Source organism: Alligator mississippiensis, chromosome 5 (genome assembly GCF_030867095.1).
Source record: "Alligator mississippiensis isolate rAllMis1 chromosome 5, rAllMis1, whole genome shotgun sequence".
Taxonomy (NCBI): domain Eukaryota; kingdom Metazoa; phylum Chordata; order Crocodylia; family Alligatoridae; genus Alligator; species Alligator mississippiensis.
Window position 1 is genome coordinate 162,532,727 of NC_081828.1, and position 12,198 is coordinate 162,544,924.

The following is a 12,198-nucleotide window of genomic DNA, read 5'->3' on the forward strand; positions in this document are numbered from 1 at the left end:
GACACAATTAGTGGAGCAGCTCAGGAAATGGTATATTCCAGGAATACACCTGATGGTTGATGAGCAGCTCATTGTGTTCAGGGGTCACTGTCCCTTCAGACAGTATATGCCCAGCCATCCTGCCAAATATTGCTTGAAAATTTGGTGGTGCTGTGATGCAGCAACATCATTCCCTCTGTCTGGAGACATCTACCTGGGCAAGCAACCAGAAGCTCCATGCCAAGGTAATCTTGGTACCCAGGTCGTTGAAAAAACTGGTTTATCCCTTGTACAAGATGAGAAGAAATACTGTGGGTGACAATTTATTTACAAGTATTGACCTGGCAAAAAGACTGCTACAGCAGGACTTGACCTATGTGGGTATGATTTGGAAAAACAAGGACAATATCCCAAACAAAATAAGCAAATCAAAGAAGGGAAACTTTTTTATCCATTTTTGCTTTTGATGGGGAACTCTCCCCAGTTTCCTATGTTCCAAAGAAGTCCAAAGTTGGGCTGTTGCTGTCAAGCCTGCACCATGACCAGTCAGTGGGTGGAGAGCGAAGAAAGCCAGACATTATCCCCGACTACAATAAAAACAAGGGTGGGGTGGATAACCTTGACGACTTAGTCCATACGACCACCTGTGGGGTGGGGGGAGGGGAGAATCACCAATGACACTATTTTTCAATATACTGGATCTGGTTGACACTGCCAGCCTCATCATTTGCGTGGGCCACAATGCAAACTGGAAGCAAAGATCACATATAAGAAGGTGGTGCTTTTTTTTTTTTTTGCAGGAGCTTGGAGAACAGTTGATCGACAGACAAATAAAACAAAGAATGATGGATACACGTAATCTGTCTGAATCTATCAAGGCTGGTATGACTGGCCTAAATTACAAATTGCCACAACGCACCCCAATAGAACCTTTTGCAAGCATGACTAGATGTTGTGCTTTTTGTCCAAGGACAGATGACTGCAAAACCCAGAAAAGATGCAAAGATTGTAAGCGATTTTCTTGTGTACACCACAGTACATCACTGCTGCTTTGTGAGGAATGCAATATTTAGTTAAAACAGTTACAAAATGTTTTTGAAGTAATTGTTAGTTTGAAAACAGTGTGAACTGCAGGCTTAGCAAATTGTACGTTCACGTTTTGAAACACTAAAAAAAAAAGTTTAAATTTCATTCACAGTCCTATTTAAATAGTATTTTGGGTTCAAATCATAAGTACTCTTTCCAACAATCTGTATGTTTAATAAATAGTTTTTGGTACATTTATACTATTGTCACTGGTTCCATTTTGTTCATGCGGGTGGGGTAATAAGTTACCCTATGAGACCAACAATGTCAAATTGCGGAGTAACAAGTTACCCCCTGCGAACAGCAACTGTTACAGTTTCATGAGAACGGATGAGGGTTAAAAATGGGCCCACACTGGAAACTGGCTGAATTGAAAAAGTCTGCAATGTTAGCTATTTGCAAGCAAAATCTAAAGACATTTCCTACCCCAGAAGAAAAAAAAATCAGTCAAACAGTTAGTGAAGACAAGTTAGTAGGCCAGACCCTTCTAAGCTTCCTTCAATTTTTAGGAATATAATGAATTTGAAGTAAAATATGAAAAGCAATGCAATACATATTTTACTTCTGGTATAAGAAATATTACTGATCTATATTTTCAAAACAGGAAATTGATTTTGGTGCCCAGCATCAGATGCTTTCAAGTAATTGGAAAGGCTTGATCTTACAATATCAGATGTAATTAGCCATGTTAGATTGTGTTAATTATGGTTGAAACATGGACTCTGGATTTTTATCTCATTACCGGGATTAATTTTGTTCCTATAGCAGTAAATTCTAAACAAGTAAGGTTTCCTGCTTGTTTGCGTTCCTCTCCCAACATTGTCCCACCTTCCCTATCCCTTTCCTACCCCCTACCCCTATCCCCCTTCCCTTGTCTTTTGTATTCTGATTTCTTTCTCTTTACGCACTGCTTATTTCACGGTATCTGCTGAAGTGAGTTTCAGCTCATAAAAGCTTGTGCAATTATCACACACACACACACACACTTTTGTTAGTCTAGGTGCAAATCTATCCTGCCTTCTTACAATATCCACAACTGGGCAGCCACAATTCTAGTTACTGAGCTACAGCTGTGATATTCTGCTGTATCAACAGTGAGGTAGTGTGCCCTTTAAGGAAAGAACAGTCTTAGCCCCACAAACACGGTTTTAATCAATTATCATCACAATTATTAAAAAGTACTGAAAGAATGAATTATTGTAATAGGACCAATATTGTGACACTGTGATCTATCATCAACTGAAACTTTCTTTAAACAGGATCTCCTGGGTGGTGCAAATTAGTATTTTAAATTTCAAACCACCAACCTCCCTTTTACACCTTACCCATCTTAACTCCCTCAGTCGTATATTACCATTTACTTTGTCTTGCACATGGAAATCCTTCATTTACAACTGGAAAGCTTAAAAAAAAAAGAACCCAAAATTTAGCCTTTCCCATTAACTAACTGACATTAAGAGCCTGATGTTACTCAAAGGTCTTCAAAAACTTCTTCCTCTCTTGCTTCCTAGCAAAATTGCTACTTCATATTTACTGACATTTATGACATGTAATAAAAAAGGAAATTTTACTTAAAAATCAGAATAAAGTGTACTATGTTGGGACGTTTTTCTATGTCCAAGACATAAAAATGTCCATATTCAGAAAAGTACTTCAGCACATTCTTAAGTCTTATGTGTTTCAGTGGGGTTTAAGCACATGGTTTTAAATGCTTTCATGACCCATTAAGATTAACTGTGTGTGTAAGTAGTTTTTTCAACAGTGGGATGAACTGAATATAGTTTTATTTGCTGTCATCCTTGAATGCCAGGCAAATCTTATTCCACAGCATAACATTTCTACAGCTCTGTGGAATGTAGATGAAACCCATAAAATTACCACTGCACTGTCTCTTCTAAGGAAGTGAGTGTCCAAGGCAATGAAATAGCTTATGACATTGTTTCTTTGAACTATCCATTTTTTGTAAGGTTCTGGTTATAATACATTATTTAACCATTGCTTCTATATAAGATCTTAAGATCTTAAATCACTAAACAACAGATATTTCTCAACTGAAATGTATATTTACTGTAGATAATTCCTTATGTGTATACCAATTTCTCATTCTTATAGAACATATGTTCTTCCTCAAAATAACCTATTTCTGTATTGTTACTCAGTTATGCACTTCCATAAGGCTTGCAAGAGTTACCTCAGATAGCTTTGCAAGGTTTTTAGCCACTTTCAGTGTACCGACTTTGCTAAGAGAAACAGACTACATTATGGGGTTTGTTTCTGATATACCCTCTATTACTACTTGAGGTAAGACAAAAAGCAAAAAAACAACAACAAAAAACAAAACAAAAAAACCCCAAAGACCAAAAAACTCAAGAATTATTTTCCCCTGTAGTTTATGTATATTTTCCTTCTGATAGAAGTTTTTGAATAAAAGAACATGTAATACCAAAAATCACTCATTTGACTAATGTGCTAGTTTAGGGGTTTGGGGTTTTTTTGTGTGAGAAAGAAGGATTTTTGAAGGGGGAGATATCTTTTACTGGACCAACTGTATAGGTAGGAGAGATAGACAAGCTTTTGGGTACCAACTACCCTTCTTCTGCCATGCAGAATAGTTCAAAGAAAAAGGATAGCAATGATACCAACAATATTAGATATCAACAACAGCAGCCCTAAGAGTTAGATTAAGTAACATGCTAAGGAAGAAGATCTAACAAAAATGTGTGTTTTAAGTTCTGAAAATGTTGTTCTAAAATCAGTGTAATCTCATTTGATGTTTCAGTTACAGATTTAGTTTTAGGAACTGGAATGCTTTTTTTTTTTTTTTAAAACTTAATTCACTATCTGTATCACGTTTGAAGAACAATTAATAAAAATACTACCTCTTCCAGAGTTACGATACACAGAAGCTCTAGACATCAATTCTCAGCTTTATTGAATATTGTATTTATTTATGGAAATATCCCATGGTTTTAAACTATGACCATGACAGAAAAAGATGATGGACTTAACTGCAAAATAAAGTTTTGCACAACTGCCATACAACAGTTTTATTTCTGTAATCCATAGTTTTACTGAGTAGTATTAACTAAATAATCTACCCATCCTTTATAGGAAATGATTGTTTGCCTTCTACTCATCAGCTCCCATCTTGTTAAACAGACCATATAGTGCCCTTGTCCTGGCTGTCAAATCACACTGAAATCAGTTAACTGAAAGTTGATTGATATACTACATATTGATTCGCTATGACCACCATGAAGTATTCAGATGGGTACTGGTACAAAAATTAAAAAAGAAATTTAGTATATCTAACCATGCTGTACTGTAAAGTGATCTATCTTCTTTTCTACTTTTAAATATTCTAAATACTTGCACCTTCATACAATTCTAAACAATTACACATTTATGTTTTTATAATTTCTTTGGACCGATTATGCAGCCCTACTTATATAATTTAATGTACACATGCAAAAAACTTTTTATTTCAATGGTACCATTCTCACAAGTTTTACTACCCAATGGGCACATCTACACATGCCCCTACAGCGCTGTTGTTACTGCCCTGTCATATAGTACTTCCAAAAGTAACAGTAACAGCCCATACTGCACCATCTTGCCAAGCGCATGGTTTTTAGCCCCTACTTCACCATAGCGATGGACCGTACCAAGGGATCACATCGCTGCAGCGTCACAGTTTTTGCCTGCCAATGTTTCAGCACCGTAGTGCATTGCTACAGCGATGTAGTATTGCATGTAGGCATGCCCCATGTGAATAAAGATTGCAAAACAAAGCCTTCTCCTATGCAGATATAGTAGTTTAAAGCTAAAAATATCTACAGAATGGTTAAATAATTCCAACACAAGTGTTTTACTGAAAGTACAATGAAATCCTGATTTTTTTCAGTCTTATACGATAGGTCCTTCTAAGATGACTGGTCTTATGGAAGAAGGATGACTAATTTGACCCCTATATAACTCATGAATCCACTAAGCTCTACAGGAGGAGAAACTAAGACCTACACCTTGGGAATAGAAACAATCTTTGATTAACATGGCATTTTCATTAAATTGGGGCTGCTTTGCATGGAAGGGAACTGATTTTCAGTGGTGCTTAGCCTATTCATTTTCAAATGGCAGCTGAAGTTTTGGTTGTTCAAGAGTTCTGAAATGCTGGACCAAAAAGTCAGGCAAAAGCATTTCTACTTTTTTTAATACCAGATAGTTCTTATTATCTGGTACCAAGTTCTTATTAACAAATGGATTTGGGTACCATCTGTGACCACATCTTAAGTGCTCTCTTAGGTTGCCATCAACCCTCAAAATTTCTTGTGGACCAACATTCACGACATCCAACTTTTAACTAAAAATACTGTGAAGGCATGTGGGTCTTGATGCTATCCACTTACCAAGGCCTTGCAGACCAGTTTGTAAACCACATGCCTACACGAATCACTTCTTTATTATAATGACCAATATGCTTATTAACAAACACACTGCTCACTGAAACGTGAGCCAAATTTCTGGAACCTGTCACATATCAAAATGTTAGCTTGACTTAGGAGGGGGAGGAGGAGGAAGGAGAACAGACACACTTATCAGCAAAGTATATTGTATTGTATTATTCAGGCTCTCATGAAAAATAAATATTCATAACACCTATCCTGGATAGTTTCTTCTCTTCCTGCCAGTATGAATGTGCTCCTGGTTTGTAAATCACACATTTTACATAAAATATGCCATGCTGTCTTCATCAGCAACAATCCATTTCCTTCATCAAAGCAAAGAATCAGATTAGAGGCAGAGTATCAGCTTGAGAGTTTGGTTACTCCTTCACAGCACAGCACAAGCAATGTTATTATCACTTAATCATTATCATTAGTTCACATACATCCCCGCAGATACTTCTAATCCTGAATATTTTCCACTTCTTTATCTTGCTGTATCTACTGTTTCATGCTGGGAATCTAGTATGTTCCACTTTCACTGAAGCTTAGCATAATCACAAATTGAAAACTTAAAACACGTTTTTCTGAAGGAAAAACTTTTGCTGGTCTAACAATATCAGTTGACGCTGCAATCTTTCAGTATATGCCAACAAAGTCCTTAATGTAAGCCTAGTTACATAGGCAAAAAAGCCCTTTTTTGGTATCGCTTATTCTGTTTGGGGAACTTGTATAAGCTACACTAGCAAAAAAGCTATGCTACCAGTTAAAAGGGTTTGCCAGTGTAGCTGAAATCACACAGATGCAAAAACAAACTATTTTTAGTGTAGACAAGGCCTAACACAATTGATAAAGTATGCTGCATTTGTCAAGATACAGGTGCATAACCCTTGCGTTTTAAAGCAAGCCAACCAGCAAATTGATAAGTTACAGGAATATATAAATGAATTAGGAGACCAAATCCCAGGGCTGTGCAAAGCTTCAGTCCCTAATCTGATTCAACAGAGATTTGGCCCGATTCAGATCTGAACCCTCCGAATCGATTCGGAGAAATTCGACAGTTTGCACATAGACACAGCTTTAAATGGTTTTTCTACATACCTCAAGGTACCAGGCGGCTCATGAATGCTAAGATGCTGGGGCGGATGGAACATCCCACAGGAGTGCAGAAGGCTCCCCATTACGCTTGGCAACAGACCCGTAAGTGGACCAGAAGCATATGGATCCTGCATAGCAAGGAAAATCTAGAGGGCTCTAGATCAGGGGTCGTCAGCAACTATGGCCTATGGAGCTGGAGGGTTTTTGCCTGCACTTGTGCTGCTGCTTCTCGCAACCCCTACCATACTCTGGCTATATACAGGCTCAACTTCCAGCTACGAGGGAGCTACACTGGCGAATAGTGCTGCTTCTCCCTGCTCCTGGCTGCAGCATGGATGCATCTTACAGCCCATAGGAAGCTGTCCCAGGGCTGGACAACTTCCAACTGTGCCTGTGCTGCATCTGGGAGGTGGGGAGCAGAAAGAAGCATAGTTTGCAGCTTCCCAGACCAGTGCAGCCTCCCTGTCCCCCAGTTTGGAAGCTGAGCTAGCAAGCGGCCAAGTAGAAAGGAATGAGAGAAGCAACAGCAGTGCAGGGTATCTGCCTCACTCAGCATGGAGTCAGGAAAAAGCACCCCAACACTGACAAGCCAACAAAACTGGGACAAACCAGATTTGAAGTGTTCTGGTCCATGGCTTCTTTAAGAGGTCGCTGACCACTGTTCTAAATTATGAGCACTTCAAAACTAAATGCACATTCAGACAAATATCTGAGCTGCAGAGAAGACAATCTGCCTCAACAGACTGTCTCATATCCTTAGGAATTGTGGAGGGGTATAAACAATTAAGCAATGAGATTATTTAAACAAAACCATTGGCAAATATAACTAGTGCAAATGGAACTCAGTGCAACCGTTTTATCAGACTTTTCATCTGAATCTCTCTCTACTGCACTTAAATCACTTCTCTACTTACGCAGCCTCTGGGTCTGCATTCTCCTCTGCAGTGTTGCTTACTCCTGATAAATTTGCTGGCAATCCTCCACTGGAGTTTCTTGCTTGTTTATCATTGTATTGCAATGCACTGAGTGAAAGCCATAAGGACAACATTTACAGAGCTAAAATAAGGCAATACTTCAGGATTCATCAGGGTTAGTTTAACATCTGACCTACTCTACTATTAAAATCTGTTTCTCTTCGGAGAGAAATCTATTGAATTTGTTAAGTACAGATGGCTTCCATGTTTTGGTAGTGTTGGAGTGATGATGTAACTCTGATAGTTCAACAATTAGGCAAGAGGCAAGGATTTTTGTGGACTACATGAATGGGATAAATTTAGACAAGCTTTTGAATGCAAGGCATTCTTCATCAGGTCTGAGGAAAGAAAGCAGGCAGAGTAATGATTAAAAACACTGGTTAGGGCTGTGAGATAGGAGAGGGGAGAAATTTATGGAGTAATAGAGAACAATTTTGTCCTTTACATTTTTTTCTGAGAAAGTTCATTTTGGTCCACAGAATCTGCCTAGTTTCACTCATATAGTTACGTGAGGGCATCTGGCAGACAGGATCAGACATATCACATTTTGGAACAGACATATGTAAGACCCATGAATTCCAATGGGTTTGTTGGCAGGGGAGCTTTGACTATTCTAACAGTAGAGATGTGTTGGCAGGTTTTGCATCTACTGTTAAAGCAAGGTTGCTACATCGCATTTGATGTCTGTTGAAACAAACTCTGCATCACCTACCAACTCCATACTGAAATGGATTAGAAGACTCAAACAATTACAGTCTATGTTTGACCAAGATCAGAAATCTTCCCAGCCCCTCTACTCATAGCTTCCAAACTCCCTAACCTTTCTCAATTAATCATCTACAGATATCATACAAGGATCTGACAGAACTCAGTTTCTGTAGTTGTTTTTGTTATACCCCTTTCTAAAAATGTCATTATGTACCACTGTTCTGCATAGGAATTAACAAAAAATAAAAAAGGCTGTCAATTAAGAGAAGGAGCCTTGAACTAACTGGTTCAGCATTTGTACTATAATACTGGGGGCAGGGGGAGGAGAGAGAGGCAGAGAGAGTACGCACGAGCACGCACCATGTTAAACTGAAGTCAGACAGAAGGTAGGGCAGGATACCCTTTGGCTAAATACAGATGCTGAAAAAGCCCAAGGTGGAAGCACTTTAAGTATCGCACTTTACTCAAAGTGCCCTAAGTTTAGTGAGGGAGTGAACAGAACTGATGTTTGCCCTTGAGGTGGGGGCATGGAAGTGGCCTGCACTGGCTGAGGCCAGCAGACTGGGTGTGCTCCCAGGAGACTGCCAGAAAAGCCCTTCTCCCCAGCCCTGCTCCCATAAGTTAGCAGCAGCTGAGGGGAGGAGAGGGGAAATGGAGATGGATTAGACAGGGGGAAACCCAAGCCAGCTCTGTACCCCACCCTGCCCCCAGTTGCTAGCATGGCAAAAAGCAGTGTAACCCTGAGCTGTAGCTCTTGGCTGCAACTGGGTGAACAAAACTCCACCACCACCGGGACTTGGCCCAGCTCCCCCAAAACCCAGGCCAGCAAGATGGGTGGGGCACGTGGCAGGGGGACTCTGTTTCTGTTCCCCTAACCCTGATGCCCAGCGATGCAAGGAGGAGACAGTCTTTTCAGTCTCCTCTCTGTGACAGCCCAGGGGCTGGCCTGGGCCAGTGCTCACCCAGAGCAGACATGCACTGGCCAAGGCTAGCAAGCTGCCCAGCCAGGGGCCCCTGGGATGCTGGCACAATGCAGCCTACCTTGATTCAAGATGGGATGTGGTACAACATTTGTGCAACATCTGTACCTACCCTTTGAGATTAACTGGTTAGGAGAGGCATAAACTTCCACAGGTATAATATCCGATAAAGCAGGTTGTCGTCCGTGAGAGCTTATGCCTCTGAACCAGTTTGTCTCTAAGTTGCCACCTTGTTCTGCTTTCTACCATAATACTACAAAAAATAAACAACACAGGCAACTCTCAGTGTCTCCGTAAACATCTAAATAAAAACCATAATGCATACATATTTTAATTAGATTCCTGCCAGATATACAGGAAAAGATACGACTGGATCTGATACATGATCCATGCAATGACACATGTGCATGGCAGGAGGTGCCATTATGGGACTGAGCATCATATCTCATTACACCTTACTGCTGGTGCAGGGGAATCACAATCCTGGGCTTCTCCTGCACCAGCAAATAATAAGCTCCCACAGCTGGAAGCCCCTCAGCTGAAGGGGCTACCAGCCCCTGGAGTACACAGTACACCCCCACAGGTGGGAGCCCCATCAGCTGTGGGCTTCTAGCCTCAGAGGCACATGGTGTGTGCTGCCACCCCGCTCCCCTCCCGCCAGAGTTGGCTTCATCAGTCGAAAGGGCTCCCAGCCGTAGGGAGCACATGGTGCTACCCCACGGCTGGGAGCACCAGCCCAGGACTGTGAGGCTGAAAGCCTCATCAGGTGACAAGGCTGCCAACCACATGGGCACATCTGGCCACAACTGATGGCATGATAGAAACTAGCCACAAAGTTTTTACACATTTTTTGTGCAATAACTTTGTAGCGTATTCCTTGTTCTATGACACCATTAATTGCTTTAGCATGTGGCTGGGTTACAACTCAAGATACTGTTAAGTGCAATGTGTGGCAGGGGCCTTAATGTCCTAAACTGCATTAGATTAGAGGCTATTCATTCATGACTACAGACATTTCTGAATTCCTTTTATTTTCAAAGATACAATAGCAATAGACAACAAATAACTGTTTGCCATCACCAAAAATGTTTCCCCCTCTCCCAATTTTGTGGGTTTCTAAACTTTTTTTTTTAAAAGATGGTTTCAGTATCACGTACTAATGAAACAGGATACAAAAGTGAATGGGGAGTAAGATGACAAACACAGCGCATCCAAAAATTCTGAACAGAGAAATCATTATATACTTAGGATCATGCTGATATCAAAAACATCATTTACATCTTCAAAATGAACAGGGAAGCCCAGGGATCAGTCAGTTATGCACAGTTTCTAGAATAGATTAGCTAATTATATAAATAAAGTCAGGCAATTAGTTTGAAAGGCAAGGAAATAGGAATAACTTTAATCTATTTGTTGAATTTTATATACTGATGGAGAAGATTGCTTTTGGCAAAGAAAAATATCACTGTCAGCTCTCTTAAATAAGCCTTATAGAATTTAGTGTAGTATGGTAAAGGATTTGTAATTGATAAGTAAAAAGTATGTTTGTCCTAACATAAATATTGAAAACATTAAAGAGTTGCTTTTTTTGAAATTTCAAGCATTTTAAGCAGTATGCCATACTTAGCTTGTCATACAATCTGATCAATACCATAAACTGTTACTAGTCTCCAATTTTTTCTTATAATTGAAAATAAAGCAGTGAAGAAAATTCCACAATTTGAGGCCACAATTAGGAATATTAGTAAATTCGTGGTAATTAATAAGTATTGTTATCTCTTCAAGTACTCTAGAGATTTGGCAAATGCATGTATAAAAAGTATTTGCATTTCTATTACCTCTAAACTGTTAACATTTCTACCAGATTAGAAAACCTGAACAGGAATTGCAAAAATATAGAAAGTAAATTCCTATGAAGCCATTTCCAACAAATTATTTTAATTTATTCAGGATGGAAATGCAAATAAATCTTTTGAGCACACACTGAGCACAGAAGATTGCCATGAGACTTAAATATAATTATTATGACACGAGAGAGAAAAAAGAATTGAGAAAAGTATTAGCATGGGATCTTAGAAAAGAGACATTTAAAGCATGCAGTCCATCAGATAAGCACTAACATGGGTCACATTGCCTCCAAATCAAAAAGTCCCAACAATAGTTTTGAAAATATTATCAGAAATTTCTGAGAAATAATAGAACCCTTTAATATTAAAACCTAATATGCAAAAAGTGAAGGGTAGCAAAAAATATGATAATGTTTTTAACAGAGGAAAGATGACAGCAGCTGGCATGTCTTATTGTTACTTGATGCTGAGAAGATCTGAGGCTGGGTAGAATAGCCTTATCTCTTTCTCCACCCCTCTCCCCCAATATGCTCTCTCACGTAAATGTGGGAAACAGCTTTATCAGATGGATCAGGTACTTACTTTCACCTGTGAAGAACAGTAATAACAAATGCTAATCTCTTCAAATATTCTGACCTTTATGTGCAGCTCGTTCTTCAGGGATGAAAGTAAAACCACAGTACAGTGCATTGTGGAAAAATGTTCACGTAAGCCATCACAAAGTTAGCGAAGTTAATTGAATTTCAACCAAAATGTATGTATGGAAAATTTAAATGTCTAACATGTCAAAGAGATGGGAAAAGGTGACCTTTACCTCTTCTAGATCTGCTAACATGGCTGTCTTCAGGCATCAGAACAGGAAGTTCCCAGAGAGAAAAAAAGGAAATTACATGCACTATTTCTATTTATTAAAACATAAAAATAGCTTCACCCCAGGATTTCCACACCTTCTTATTAACAAGGTTTAGAGAAAATTAGTTCTAAATAACCTAGGAAAAGTATATTTGAAGCCTCATCAAACTTTGATCCTAATTGCTTTGAGAGAAATTTACCTAATCTTCCATTAGATAGGTAGTAATTGGTA